Source organism: Mustela putorius, unplaced genomic scaffold (assembly GCF_011764305.1).
Source record: "Mustela putorius furo isolate JIRA1106 unplaced genomic scaffold, ASM1176430v1.1 tig00003962_pilon_pilon_pilon, whole genome shotgun sequence".
Classification (NCBI taxonomy): domain Eukaryota; kingdom Metazoa; phylum Chordata; class Mammalia; order Carnivora; family Mustelidae; genus Mustela; species Mustela putorius.
In genome coordinates, this window is record NW_025422106.1 from 16298779 (window position 1) to 16314862 (window position 16084).

The window sequence follows — 16084 nt, forward strand, 5'->3', positions numbered from 1 at the left end:
CTCATTTATCCTAGCAGTAAGAGCTTCCGTTTTTGTTTGCACCTCATTAATACCTTTTTTAATTTCAACTTGGTTATATTTTAGTTCTTTTATTTCTCCAGAAAGGGATTCTCTAATATCTTCCATGCCTTTTTTAAGCCCAGCTAGCACCTTGATAATCGTCATTCTGAACTTTAGTTCTCACATATTACTTATGTCAGTATTGATTAGGTCCCTAGCCATCGATACTGCCTCTTGTTTTTTTTTTTTTTTCTTCTTTTTGGTGGTGAGTGTTTCTGCGTTGTCATTTTATCCAGATAAGAATAGATGAATGAGGGCGCCTGAGTGGCTTAGTGGGTTAAGCCACTGCCTTCGGCTTGGGTCATGATCTCAGGGTCCTGGGATCGAGTCCCGCATTGGGCTCTCTGCTCGGTGGGGAGCCTGCTTCCCTCTCTCTCTCTCTGCCTGCCTCTCCATCTACTTGTGATTTCTCTCTGTCAAATAAATAAATAAAATCTAAAAAAAAAAAAAGAATAGATGAATGAACCTGGCAATTCACAGACCTGTACCCCTGGGGGTAAAAATACATTATATATTTATAAAAAAAATTTTTTAATTAAAAAAATTAAATAAAAAAAGGAATAGATGAATGAGAGAACAAAATATTGAAAGGGTAGCAACAACCCCAGAAAAATATACACTAACCAAATCAGAAGAGACCCAAAACCAGGGGGAGAAGAATGGGGGTAAAAAGAATATATATATATATATGTATTAGACTGGTGAATAGAACAGAGCCACACACTTGATTTTGGGTGTATGTTGTTCTGTTAGAAGAGATTGCCTCCCAAAATTTGAAAGAAAGAAAAACATACATATATTACAAAAAATAAGGGTAAACATGATGAAGGGATGGACTAAAACTGTAAAGATGAAAATTTTTAAATATTCTAAAAAGGGAATTGATAAGATAAGAAGTTGGTTGAAAAATGAAAAAAAAAAAGAGGAAAGAATGCGATCAGGCTGAAAAGTAGAACAAAGACATTCACTAGATTTAGGGTATATTTTGATCTATTAGAAGAAATTGTATCCCAACATTTTAAAGGGGAAAAAAAAACCTATTGGTATACAAAAAATAAGGTTAAATACAATGACGGGAGAGAATATGACTATAACAATGAAAATTTTAAAAGATTTTTAAAAAGGTATTGATAAGATAAAATAGTTTAAAAAGGTTAAAATAAGAAAGAGGAAAAATTAAAACAATAGAATAAGAAAAAATAAAATTTAAAAAGTTTAACTTTGGAAGACTAAAGAATCATGGGGGGAAAACCCATGACTTCTATGTGTTGCATTCCCCTAGCTCTGGAGTTCCACAGATCTCATTGATTACTGAACTTGGCTGGATGTTCTTGCTGATCTCCTGGGGGAGGGGCTTATTGTCATGATTCTCAAATGTCTTTGCTAGAGGTAGAATTGCAGGTGCCAAGCTAAGTACTCTGTGCAGTTTTGGTCTCGTCTCGGGAGGTTTTGTTCTCTGAAGGCTTTTTGTAGGGCTTTGGAGGAGGGGGATAAAAATGGCAGCCTCCCAATCTCTAGCCCAGAAGAACCCAGAGCTTGGGGAGGCACTCCTTGGTGCACCCTCAGAGAAAAGTAGTCAATCCCTTCCATCTCCCTCATTTCTGGCTGCACTCTGTGCTCACCCAGCCTGTGACCAAGTGTTTTATCACAGGTGCATGGCCGGTTTGGAGTCTCCAAACCCAGCAGATTCCTGCCATGCCCTCCTGTGGCACTCCTCCTGGAAGAGGAAAGAGGGGATCTCCATAGGTCTTCCACTTGTGCGGTCCCTGCTGGAAGAGCAGTGGTCCGACTGTGCCTTGGATCACAGTTTAAGGTAAGCGGGAGCTGAGAACTGACTCCTCGGCTCCGTCTCTGGAATGAGCTTACCCGCTCCAACACTCGGGAGCTCTGCCACACTCAGACACGCCTGGTCTTTTTGTGACCCCGTGGGTCCTGAGACTACACTGTCCCCTCGAGTGTTCCACCCCCCACTTACCCTCTGGAGCGACATCCCTCAGTGGAGCAGACTTCTAAATGTTCTGATTCTGTGCTCTGCTGCTCCACCTCTTGCCGGGAGCTGGCCCCTCCCCTCATGGTCTATCTTCCTGTAGGTTGCCTTGGATTCACTTCTGTGCATGTCCTACCTTTGGGAAAGTGGTCGATTTTCTGTTTCTGGAATTGCTGCTCTTCTGCTCTTCTATCTCCTGTTGAGTTTGCAGGTGTTCAGAATGGTGATAACTATCTAGCTGAACTCCTGGGACCTGATGATATTTATATCTCCTACACCTCCACGTCTTGCTCCTCCCTCCACACATAGTGTTTTATTCTCTCCTTTTCCTTAATTCCTGAAGAGAAAATAGGGTGGTGACTGGACCTTGGTTTCTGATTGAAGGAATGGGAGACAAGAGATTTGAAAGAGCAGTGTTCATGCTGACGTGGTGCCCCATGCCCAGTGAGTGAGGGTTTGAAGCCTGGACTTGGGAGCGTTGGTGTTCAGGGAAGATGCTGTCTGAGTTTCCCACACAGAGTCGCTCGACTGGTGTGCCTCAGTGGACCCACTCCTGCCTTTTGAAGGGCAGCTTGAAAGTGGCTTGTAACCCTAGGGCACTTGAGGAATGATCTGGATGGGCCAGTGTAGACAAGCCCAGGGAATTCCAGAGCTAATGATGAACACGTTGCTGAGGCTGGAGTTTGCTTCTCTGTGAGCAGCATTACACTGGGGAGGAAAGCAGTCTCTGGGTTTTAGGAGTCACCGTGTCAGCAGCTGTGAGCCTGGCAGAGGAGTGAGATCAGAGAGCTGGGAGACTGTGAGCCATGGTGGTTGGCCTTTGCCCTGATGCACAGGCCAGCTTGCTCCAGGGGCAGGATTCTGCTCCCCAGCCAGCCCTCCTGCTGCAGAGGAGATAAGAAACTTGCTTCCTATTGGTTCTCCAGCCCTCGTCTCAGCGGGGCGCTTGGTGGGAAGCAGCCCACAGACAGCATTCTAGATTTTTGTCCAGTGTGCCCATTGCTTCCTGAGATGAGGCCCCACAGATGTCCTCTGCTTGGCGTCTGTGAATTCAGCCAGCAGAAGCTCTTCTTCCAGAGCCACCCCTGAGAAATCCTCCACTTTCCTGTGCTGAGTGCCAGAGGCCAGTTTTCATGGAGCTGAAATCTCAACTCCTGTCATTAGGTTCCAAGACCACATGGCACACCAGTCTCCTTGAAGCTCTTGTTCCACATGGGGCCTGATGTGCGAGACCGGGACTGACCCTGGCAGCCTGCTGCTACTGCAGGTTCCTTCCTGAGAACTGTGCAGCAAAGCTGGTTTGTGATGACGTCCCAGGAAAGAGGGAGAGGTGCACCATTCTGCCCCAGCACTGGAGGATGCCAGACACCAGTTGCAGGTGGTTGGTGCAGGGAGGAGAGATGTCTGTTTCCCAGGACCTTGGTCAGAGGGTGATTTGGACCCTGGGATCCTTCTCTACTCAGGTTTCTCAGGTGAGCACATCAGGCAAGGGGAGGACGTGTATGTGCTCACCTGGAATTGAGGAAGGTGTCTGGTTCCAGGGTTCATGTGCAAGTGGATTCCTCTTAGGCCTCATTTTCCTGATGGTCTTTAGGATGCCGTAGGGGGACCCATTGTTGGGGCATCCTGGCTGTGCAAGAGCTCTGGTCACCTTTTCCCCCAGGGCTCTGGACTAGGAAATTGGAGGGAGTCCAATGGTGAAACCATCCAGGTAGGGCTCCATTGCGCCATTGCCAAGATGGCCTAGGTGACTGTGATAACTGCTCTGGAAATAGAAGGCAGGAGACAGGGTTGGGATGCTGAAAGGGAGGAGGCGGCAGTGCTTGCTGTTCATTAAAGGGCCAGGTGGGTCTTCACTAGGACAGTGATTCTTGAGTCAAGTTCAGAAGAAGGTGAGTGATATCACGTGAAGAGTCTTCTAAATGGAAGGGAAAGCACATGCAAAGGCCCTGGGGCAGGAACATACCAGGTATGTCCAGGAGCAACAAGCCCTGTGGCCACAGGAGACAGCTTAGGACATGACCTCAGGAAGGTGACCATAGGGTGACAAAAGCCATTACAGTGCTGTGGCCCCATGGGACCCTGTCTCACTGGGTCATCTTGTCAACAGTGTTGAGAACAGATGACACAAGGTTGAGGATGGGGAAGGGAGGTCAATGATGAAGCTTTTCTAGGAACTCAGGCAAGAGATGGGCTCCAGTGTGGACCAGAGAGGTGGCCTTGGAAGGAGGGGTTAGTGCTATTCTAGGTACCTATTCTAGATGGAGCTCACAGGGTTTGCCAATGGCTTTGATATTGGGAATGGGAGAAAGGAGGAATTGAGGTAATTTCATGCTCTTTCTCCCTGTGCCAAGTGAGATGAAGGAGGAGGTTTCTGGGGGAAGGAGGTAGTCCGTGTTCCACCTGCTGAGGAAGGTGTCCTTCACAGTGGACCTGCTGATGCTTGTGTCTGGGAGAACTCTGAACTTCTACTCCCTCAACAACTTTCAAGTACAAGTCTTCCCCACTTTTCTCAAAATTCATGGCAACACACTTGGCTTTTTTGAAAGATCTACATTATTATGCCACTCCGGTAGCAGGAAGAAACCTGGAGAGGATTTCTCTCTTATGAAAAAAGTCAAAGAGCGGGCATCAGGCTCCACTACAGAGGCCACTACAGAGGCGGTGTGCACCCCAACCAACTCCTACCTGGGCACTGCTCTCTGAGTTCAGCCACCAGGGGCTTTGAATTGTGTCTGTGAGCATCTGCTGTGCTTTATCTCCATTTATTTTGGGCATCCATTGGGATGTTGTGTCCTGAGACCTAAGAAGAGCCAAAGAGAAGGAACTTTTGGTGTCTGAGCATGCTCACTCACTTTTCTGTAGAAATAAATGGTCATTCCTTTTTCCATTTACACCTCTTCTGCTGCTAGGAACACTGTACTTTCAAATAGCAGGGGCGCCTATACCCCATCCTGCAGGGTTAGCTTTTGTCTCCATACTGCGCAGAACATTCCATGATTTGTGAATTTTAGCACTCAAACACGGCACCTTTGACTATCTTCACCCGTTTCCTCCCACCATCCCCGAATCTGGCAACAACCCATGTGTTCTCATTATCTATGCGTTCAGGATTTTTTTCCATGTGGAGTGTCCCTGAGAGCTTCTGGTGTGTGTCTTTCTGTATCTGAGTCACTTAGCATAAGGCTCCCAAGGTCGATGTTTCCATGTCCAGTTATTGTGAACAATGCCACCGTGAACATGGGAGTGCAGCTGTCTTTTGGAGGGAGTGTTTTTGTGTTTGCCAAAGAAACAATTACTGGGTCATGTGGTAGTTGCATTAATTTTTCATGGAGCCTCCGCAGCGTTTGTCACGGCAGCTGCTCCCATTTCCATTCCCCCAACAGCGTACGGGGTCCCCTTGTCCCCTTGTCCACACACCCACCGGGTGTCTGTCTCTGGGATGATTGCCGTTCCCACAGTTGTGAGGCGATAGCTGATGACAGTTTGACTTCTGTTTCCCTGACGACAATTAGTGATGTTGAACAACTTTCTCTGTTTGGCCACTTGTGTCTGTTGGCCACTTGTATGCCATCTTTGGAAAGTGTCTATTCACATATTCCCCCCAGTTTTTATTCAGTTTTTGCTTGGATTTGAAGGAGTGTTTTGTGTATTTTGGATATTACCCTCTTCTCACACATAGGCTGTGCAGATATTTTTTCTCATTTCTAAATAAATGCAAAAATACATTTATTGAAAGCAAACATTGGAACAGGACATCAATAATGGGGAGGTTATCTTTTAAGGGTTTGATGGTTTCTTTTGTCATGCAGAAATTTCAGTTTGATGTCCTTGCACTTGTTTATTTTTGTAACAAAGGTAAAAGACTCTTCACCAAACCAGGATTCAGAAACTTACTACCTGTGTTTTCTTCTTGGAGGTTTGTGGATTCGGTTCTTATGTTCAAGTCATAATTTGTGTGTGTGGTATAAGAAAGAGACCAGTCACATTCTTCTGCATTTAGTGTCCAGTTTCCCGAGTATTATTCACAGAAGAGACAGTCTTTCTCCATTGTGTATGTTCTGCTGCTGTGTCATAAGTTAACACCATATATGTGTGGGTTAGTTTCTGAATCAATCTTTCTTTCTTTCTTTCTTTTCCTTTATTTTTCTTCATCTTTCTTTCTCTTCTTTCTCCCCTTCCTTCCTTCCTGTCTTACAGTTTATTTGTTGGGAAAATATTTTTCCTGTCGGAATATATGCACTGTGGACTTCATTGGCGACGTCTTCATACTCTTTGTTAGGACTTTTCTCTGATGACTGTGTTTTCGTAATTGAGTAGCTGAATCTACAGCTTTCAACAAGTTGAACATTGGGGCCAGAACTACTTAAGTAGTATTCTATTCTTCGATCAGACTCCAGATTGTGTCTGATTGTCTTCTTTTGTGATGTTCTCAGTTGTGATGATGGCTATCTGTTTTTCCTTTTTGTGGTAGGTTTATTAAAGTGAATTTAATTTTTCCTGAAAGTGTGGATTCTAAATGATCCCTCTTTTATAATACATATTTATCTAAAACAGCATTTTTTTATGGCTTTATTGAGGGATAGCTGACATAAGATAAACCCCACATATTCATATTTGAAGTGTACAATTTGTTAAGTTTTGACACATGGGTGTATACATGTAGTTACTTGCAATCCATTGATCTTTCTTGGTAGAGTCTCTATTCAAATCTTCTGCTAGTTTTCTGCTGGGTGTAAGACAGCATGTTTAAAAAATGCATTTATTGGAAGCGAACATTGGAACAGGACATCAATATTATTAATTCCCATTCAGAGTTAATAATTCTATCAGAGCTAAGTTGAAATATACCTTTAATATACAAATGAATAAACTTTGCCAAAAGTACTATGATTATCAGTTTCCGAGCTTTCTGCTGTGTTCCGTTGGCCTGTGAGTCTGCTTTTATGCCAGTCCCATACTGTTTTGATGGCAACAGCTTTGTAATCTGGCTTGAAATTGGAGTGTGGTGACTCCAGGTCACTTGGTAGCTTGTTTGCTTGCTTGCCTATTTGCTTGTCTTTTTGTTTGTTTGTTTTCTTTCTATCGGTGAGATTATTTATTTATTTATTTTTACTAAGTTTACATTTTATTCTAGATGTTTTTCTTTCACTTTTTTATAATGATCATATAATGTGTTATTTGTTTCAGGGGTACCGGCTTGAGATCCTTCTATTTTACAAGGCACACAGTGCTCACCACGGCACATCCCCTCCCCATGCCCATCACCAGTCACCCCACTCCCCCACCCTCCTCTCCTTCAGAAACCCTCAGTTTGTTTCCTGAGATTGTCTCTTTTACTTTGACTCCCTCTCCGGTTTCATCTTGCTTCCTTTTTTCCTTTCTTCCCCTATGATCCTGTCTTATTTCTTAAATTCCACTTATCAGTGAGATCATATGATAATTGCCCTTCTCTGATTGACTTATTTTGTTTAGCATAATACCCTCTCGTTCCACCCATGCCATTGCAAGTGGCAAGATTTCATTTTTGAGGGTTGCATACTATTCAGTGGTATATTTATCCATACAGATCCACTCATCTGTTGATGGATGTCTGGGCTCTTTGCGTACTCTGGCTCTTATGGGCATGGCTGCTATAGACATTGGGGTGCAGGTGACCCTTCAGATCACTCCATGTGAATCTTTGGGTAAATACCCAGTAGTGCAGTTGCAGGGTTTGTAGGGTAGCTCTATTTTCAACTTCTTGAGAAACCTCCACACTGTTTTCCAGTGACTTCACCAGTTTGCCTTCCCACCAACAGTGTAAAAGGGCTCCACTTTCTCCCTATCCTTGCCAACACCTGTCATTTCCTGACTTGTTCATTTTAGCCATTCTGACTGGTGTGAGTTGGTCTCATTATGGTTTTGATTTGTATTTCCCTAATGTTGAGGGGTGTTAAGCACTTTTTTATGTGTTGAGGGCAAGGGTGAGGGCCTAGGGCCATGACAGGCCCGATCTCCTGGCACTGAGGTGAGCTCCCAGGAAGTCTGAGTTGAGGGTGGGGGTCAGGCTGAGTGTCAACCTTCGAGTTTGTGTCCAGGAGCCTCTGAAAGTGTGAGTGGTTTCAGGGTGGCTTGAAGTTTTCTCCCACTCTGAGGGTTTTGCACAGCTCCAAACGGCGTGGTTTTCCTGGGTGGCAGGCAGAGTTCTGGGGTGTGGCTCAGAGGTCTCCAGCTTGAGCACTTTGGGGCTAGGGCTCTGGTGATGGAAGCCTGAAAACCCAAACTAGGGTTGGGGTCTGGGGGCATGAAAGACCCGATCTGCCGGCACTGGGGTGGGCTCCCCAGGGGGCTGAGTAGAAGCCACAGGTGTCCGTTGGTCTGAGATGATTCGGGCTTGGCATGGGCCCGGCTTTTCGAGCACTTTCTCATGGGGTTGGGACAGCAACCACTCCGGACCTTAAGGCCCCTGCCGCTGGACCAAGTTCGCCGAGTGTTTCCATCCAATTTTCACGAGCTTGATTTGTTACTTAAGAAATTAAAAAAGCAAAAGAAGAAAAAAGAGAAAGAGACAAAGCAAGAAACAGACTCCTAACTGTAGAGAACTGATGGTTATCAGAGAGGTAGTGGGTGGGGGATGGGTGGAATAAGTGATGGGGATTAAGGAGTGCACCTGCTGAGATGAGCACCAGGTGCTGTTTGAAAGTGTTGAATCACTATATGGTACAGCTCCAACTAATGAAACACTGTGTTAACTACACTGGAACTTTTTTAAAAAGATTAAAAAATTAAAAATGGAAAATAAGTTTGTTCTCTAAAAAGGATGCAGAAAAACAGGGAAAAGGGAATAAAGAATAGATGAGAAAATGGAAAAAGACAGCAGTAGGGTAGATTAAACCTCAAACATAATAATAATCATATTTAAAATAGCCTAGAAAATAGGGGCACCTGGGTGGTTCAGTTATGAAGCATTTGCCCTCAGCTCAGGTCATGATCCCAGGGTCCTAGGATCGAGCCCTGCATTGGGCTCCCTGCTCAGCGGGAAGCCTGCTTCTCTGTCTCCCACTCCCCTTGCTTGTGTTCCCTCTCTCACTGTCTCTCTCTGTCGATTAAATCTTTTTTAAAAATAGCATATAGGGGCGCCTGGGTGGATCAGTGGGTTAAGCCACTGCCTTCGGCTCGGGTCACGATCCCAGAGTCCTGGGATCGAGTTCCGCATCGGGCTCTCTGCTCAGCGGGGAGCCTGCTTCCCTTCCTCTCTCTCTGCCTGCCTCTCTGCCTACTTGTGATCTCTCTCTGTCAAATAAATAAATTCTTTAAAAAGAAAATAGCATATAAAGTAGGTGAAGGATATAGGGGATTCTTCTGTACTACTCTGTGCTTCTTTGCAACTTTTTATAAATCTTAAAGTATTTGAAAATAAGATGTTTTTAAAAGTTTAAAAAAGTTAATTTAAATACTCAGTTAAAAGGTAGAGGTTGGGGGCGCCTGGGTGGCTCAGTGGGTTAAGCCGCTGCCTTCGGCTCAGGTCATGATCTCAGGGTCCTGGGATCGAGTCCCGCATCGGGCTCTCTGCTCAGCAGGGAGCCTGCTTCTCTCTCTCTCTCTCTCTCTGCCTGCCTCTCCATCTACTTGTGATTTCTCTCTGTCAAATAAATAAATTAAATTAAAAAAAAAAAGGTAGAGGTTGTCAGTTTGACTAAAAAGCAACTGAATGAAACAAAAATACAGTATATTCATTGTCTTTTTGCTTTGAATATTGCTCCAGACAAAGCAGAAGCCAGAATGATAATTCACACGGACAATTGGATTTTTCTTCCTTTATTTTTTTTATTTTATTTTTTTAGATTTTATTTATTTATTTGACTGAGAGAGATCACAAGTAGGCAGAGAGACAGGCAGAGAGAGAGAGAGAGGAGGAAGCAGGCTCCCTGAGGAGTAGAGAGCCCGACGCAGGGCTCGATCCCAGGCGCCCCAACAATTGGATTTTTCTGCTTCAATTGTTAAGAATTCTTTCAGGGGCACCTGGGTGGCTCAGTGGATTAAAGCCTCTGCCTTCAACTCAGGTCATGGGGCTCTCTGCTCAGCAGGGAGCCTGCTTCTTTCTCTTTCTGTGCCTGCTTCTCTGCCTATTTGTGATCTCTCTCTGTCAAATAAATAAACAAAATCTTTTTTTAAAAAAGAAAAAAGAAATCACTATCATACAAACATCTGTCTAGGGGCACCTGGGTGGCTCAGTCAATAAGGGTCTGCCTTTAGCTCAGGTCATGATCCCAGAGTCCTGAGACCGAGCCCCGCACCAGGCTCTCTGCTCCTCAGGAAGCCTGCTTCTCCCTCTTCCACTCCCCCTGCTTGTGTTCCCTCTCTTACTGTGTCTCTCTCTGTCAAATAAATAAATAAAACCTAAAAAACAACAACAACAACAACAACAAAAGAGATCTGGGTCTAGTAATCAATTGAAAAAATTTTTAATTCTAGTGTAGTTAATGCACAGTGTTATATTAGTTTCAGGTGTACAATGGAGTGATCCAACAACTCTATATTAGGTGCTCATTATGACAAATGTACTCTTAATCCCTCTCACCTGTTTCACCCATTCCCCCCACCCTCCATCTCCCCTCTGGTAACCACCAGTTTGTTCTCTACAGTTAAGAATCTTTTGGATTTGCCTCTTTCTTTGTTTTTTTTTTTTTCTTAAGTTCCACACAGGTGTGACATAGTATTTATCTTTCTCTGACTGACTTACCATTCTAGGAATAAAATTTAACATATATGGTAACAACACGGATAAAATTTTGAAACAATTGAGCGATGTATCATATTCTGCTAATTATAAATGTACTCTAACATCTCTGAAATCAAGATACATCTTCTAATTTAATTGGTAATGTTTTCTTTTTTAGTGGTAAATAAAATAATAGTGCAATATTATTTTCTTAAGTTTGATAAAATATAGTAAAAGAAGACTTTAATAAGTGGCCAAACATCCCATGTTTAACTATAAGAAAATTCACTCTTGTAAAATGACAGTTCTTCCCCCAAATCATTTATCAATTTCATGTAGTTGCCATCAAAATAATCTCAACTTGTCCTCTTTTCAGTAGAACAAAATGATTCTAACCTCTTTCTAGAAGAGAAATGTCATGATAATACCATTTGGGGAAAGTGTATTCTGGTATATGTTTTGAATTACAATTTGGCAATGTTCACCTGAATTTACAACCAATTGTTACTACTTGGAATTTATCTTTGAGGAACACCTCAAGACATTTTTAGAAAAATGTATATTGTAGCATTATTTAAAATAGAAAAAATTATGGGGCAGATGGATGGCTCTGTAGGTTGACTGATCCAGTTCCACACTGAGCTCCTTGCTCAGTGGGGAGTCTACTTCTCCCCCTGGCCCTACCCCCCTCATGCTCTCTCTCTCTCTCTCTGTCTCTCTCAAATAAATAAACAAAATCTTCTAAAATTTTGAAAAAACAATATCAAAATAGAAAAAATTATATATATAATATATAAAATATATAAAACTCCATCAAACAAAGGACTGGTTAAAAAAGTGGTAGCAGGAGTGTTTGCAAAGTTCTATTTTTTTTTTTTAACCTAGGTAGTAGTTACACTGCGTAAGAATTATTTTTTAAAGTTTTATTTATTTAAGCAACCTCTACACCCAATGTGGGGCTCAAACTCACAACCTTGAGATCAAGAGTCACACGCTCCCCCAACTGAGCCAACCAAGTGCTCCTCACTGATTAGTTATTTATTAAGTTATAGTTTTGTTCTATGTACTTTCTGTATGTATAATATATTTTACAATGAGGGCACTTGGCTCAGTGGGTTGGACCTCTGCCTTCGGCTCGGGTTGTGATCTCGGGGTCCTGGGATCAAGTCCCATGTCAGGCTCTCTGCACAGCAGGGAACCTGCTTCTTCCTCTCTCTCTGCCTGTCTCTCTGCCTATTTGTGATTTTTCTTTCTGTGTGTCAAATAAATAAATAAAATCTTTAAAATACATATATGTATATATTTCACAATGAAGGTAACTAAAATTAATAACATCCATGTTTAGGAATACTATGAAATACTATATAATCAATAAAAGAATTGGGTAAATCTATGAGTAAGGTTGTGACGAGATGTACTTACATATCACTCAGATTCAGCCTTGTGCTTTCATGTATTTGTAGTACATACATTTTTCACCACTGAATAATATTTCACTATGTGAATATACTATATTTATTATTGTAACAACAGATAATTTGGTTGTTTCCTGTTTGGGGCAATTACAAATAATAATCTATAAGCAGTCATAGGGATCTCTCCAATTATATATTATATATACATATATCTATACATGTATACATATATATATTATATACATCAACTGATGCACATGTACACATTTTGCTCTTGAAACTAGTTTCTAGTTTCTAGAAACTAGAAAGAATTACTGTCAGAGTATGCAAATGATCAACTAAACAAGGTAGTGCCAAATTTGTTTTCCAAAGGGAGTAACCCCATTGATTTCATAGCAGCAATGTACAGAAGATTATGTTGCTCACAACTTCTCCAACATCTGATATTTCAATTAAACAGTGTAAGATGCTATCTACTTGTGGTTTTGATGTGCATTTCGCTCACTGTTGATGGATTGAACAACTATTCATAATTTTATTGGACATATGTGTTTCCTTTTCTGAGCAATATACCTTTCTAACTATTGTTCATTTGTCTCCTGGGTGGTTTGTCCTTTTAAAAAATTGTGTAAGTTCTTTATATATTCTTTTTTAAAAAGATTTTACTTATTTATTTGACAGACAGAGATCACAAGTAGGCAGAGAGGCAGGCAGAGAGAGAGGGGGAGAAGCAGGCTCCCTGCTGAGCAGAGAGCCTGATGCGGGGCTTGATCCCAGGACCCTGAGATCATGACCTGAGCCGAAGGCAGAGGCTCGACCCACTGAGCCACCCAGTTGCCCCATATTTTGAGAACATTTATATTTTAAAATATAAAGATAGGAGGTATAAAGGTCAATAGATACAGATTTCTGAGAAGACTCTGAAATGGACTTAGTTTTTCTGGACTTCTGAGGAAGTTCCCATTTATTTATTTTGTCTAATTTCATCTTGGGCTTTCGTTTTCCAAGAGGAACACACATCACCAACACTTACTCTGATGTATACTCTGGTTTACACCACTACTCTGGTTACACTTTTACACTTACTCTGGCCGCAGCTAGCATCACATGTTAGCTCTGAAAAGGAAAAGCCAGAAAGGAGGGGGCCAGCCACAGACTGGTCATATTTGAGTTCAGAATGGAAGTGGGACACTGAGAAACGGAGAATGTTTAATCGGGGGAATAAGAAGGGAAAGGCTGGGGAAAGTGGCAGTAAGTTAAAGAGGACACATATGCGCACGCAAAAAGGAATTTCCTACATAATTAAATGAATTCATATTCAGAAAGGAAAGGAAGAAACCTGAATATGAACACAAGAAAAGATATGAAAATAAAAATTTTCATACAGCCCCATGCACCAACCTCTAGTTGGTCTACTAGCCCAGGGCAACAACTTTTTGTTGAAAGCCATGTATTCAAGATGGGCAGAAGGAACGAAGGGCAGTGACCTACCAACTGTATATACTGGAAAGAACAAATCAGGCATCTGCAATTCAGAGAGTGCTTCTCTTTCCCTAGATTCTAAAATAATACCCCCCTTCCTGCCTCCCCATCTCTCGTCCCTGCCCCTGCGAACATTGCAATCATTGTGGATTCTGCTCCCTGACCTGGGTCAGCTTCCATAATCCAAACTATCCATTCCTTTGTTACCAGCTGTTTCACACAATTGTCCTTCACCTGCCAGGAGCTTGGCACTTTGGCAAACACTGCACAGCAAAATCATTCCACCTTGACTGCACAGGCATATCCATGGAGGGCCCCTTGATCATGCACTTCAAGGAATTTGACAGAGTATTTTTATCTCATGCCTCTGTGTGCAGAAGTGATGGACAGGTAGCTTCCTAATACAGTAACCAATAGAATTACTCAAGGCGACAAGATCTATTTCCTCCTTTTCACATCCAATGACTTAGTCTCATCATGCACACCAAAAAATATATACCCTCCTTCAGTATTTGCAAGTGCAGAAACACAACTGGGGAGATTCTCATTAAAGCACTGGGACATGTCTGTTGAGAACAATGTAAATTCAACATGGAGGGACTTCATAAAGTTGAGCTTTTCTAAGAACTGAAGGTGAGTTCTAGCAAATAAAGCAGCAGCTGAGGCCCTTGTGTTACCATCATTTTGTACACCAACCTGAACTTTCTGTGGACTTAACAATTTGGAATCATGAGTATTCACAAAAGTCTTGAGTTCTCCCTTCGAGGAATGCCAGTGCTTCCTGAGAACTCATGACATCAGCTGACGTTCTGTATCTATGATACAAAGTGGAGGACAAGGTTGCCGGTCATACACCAGAGGCCTCAGCATTCTATGACTTCACAAAAGCCAGAAAGAGGTCTCCTTGCTGCATCTCATCTAAAGAGCCTTTAAAAATGGAAGGCATTTTCAGTCCTACTCCATGAATTTCATAATTGTAGTTTTTTTTAAAGATTGTATTTATTTATTTGACAGACAGAGATCACAAGTAGGCAGAGAGGCAGGCAGAGAGAGAGAGGAGGAAGCAGGTTCCCCACTGAGCAGAGAGCGTGATGCAGGACTCGTACCCAGGACCCTGGGATCACGACCTGAGCTGAAGGCAGAGGTTTTAACCCACTGAGCCACCCAGGTGCCCCCATAATTATAGTTTTTGTTCTCAATCTCAGCCTGAACCACTCCACCACCAACATTAAGCAGAGCGCATATTGCATTCATGATGATTTTATTCTGTCTCTTTTGCTGTTGAGGTTTCATTTCTTTCCTTTGCTAATTCCCAAGCATGATTTTTCCTGCATTTAAGACACATTCGGCTAAGTTTGTTTCCAAATCCACCTTGGCACTCATCTTCTCAGCACTTGTCCTAGTTCTGCCCTGAAAGTTTCTCCTAAAATGACAAGAAGATAAGATCATTAGAATGGGACAAGAATAGGGGAAGTGGGAAAACTGACAGCTTGAGGCCACTTTTCTGAAGTTGGTCACTTCCTTTATGCCCAGAGTTTGAAGCAGGCTCATGCATGAAATAAGTGTGGAGGATGGGGGGAGGAGCTAAGTCTGCTGGAAGCCCACTACCACCAGAGAAATGATCAAGAGGCTATTTTTGTGTTGTGATTTTAGAAACCGTTTGTGCCAAGATCTCTGAGAGGCAGCGTCTCCGAAATCACCTGCAGAAAACAAGAAATTATAGATACCTGAAGACTGGAGCTGGAATGCAAATGGAAAGTTTTCACTGTTAGAGGTGTCTCTGGGGTGTGCTGATGTTTATTATTTTTCTTGGTGCTCCTTCTCCCCCTACTGAGACCTGGGAAATTCTTGGATTATTTTATAGCCCAATTTAAAGAAGGAGCAAATTGGATTGAGTTGGTAATTTGTCATTGTTGCTACAGAACAGACCCTTTAGCTTTCCCTGGTCCAAGCAGCACTCATCTCTTGAAAAAATATATCTAAATTAAATATAAGTATATATATATAATTTGTTTGAAACTAAGAGACAAATTATTGACTATTTGGATCAACCAAACTGGCAGGTAGAGGTGGGCTTTTGACACTGCTTAAACTTCACCTGTCAACAAGGAGCCTCAGATGAGGTCAAGTTGAGTGACCGTGGGCAGACACACCACAGGACAGAAGGGCAAGGGAGAGATGCACATCTCCAAGCTGCCAATCTTTGATTCACCTGTGGCAACTGAGGAAAGAGAAGGAGCAACTAGGCCACTTCACACATCATTACACAATCCTCTATCAAGGGATACCTCACTGTGAACCAAGCTCTCACACTATCTCACACTCGCCCTAACTTCCTTCTTCAAAAGCTGGATGCTGGGTGCAAAAGATGCAACCCAAGAGAGAAACAAACACAAGGCCCTGGACAAGTGTGAAGGGAGACCCCAGAGTGACAGC

General features: G+C 42.6%; 1 pseudogene; it reads right to left on the minus strand.

The window, feature by feature from the left end:
* Positions 1-13217: 13217 nt before the first annotated feature.
* On the minus strand, positions 13218-15120 carry LOC106005296 (annotated as a pseudogene).
* Positions 15121-16084: the final 964 nt, after the last annotated feature.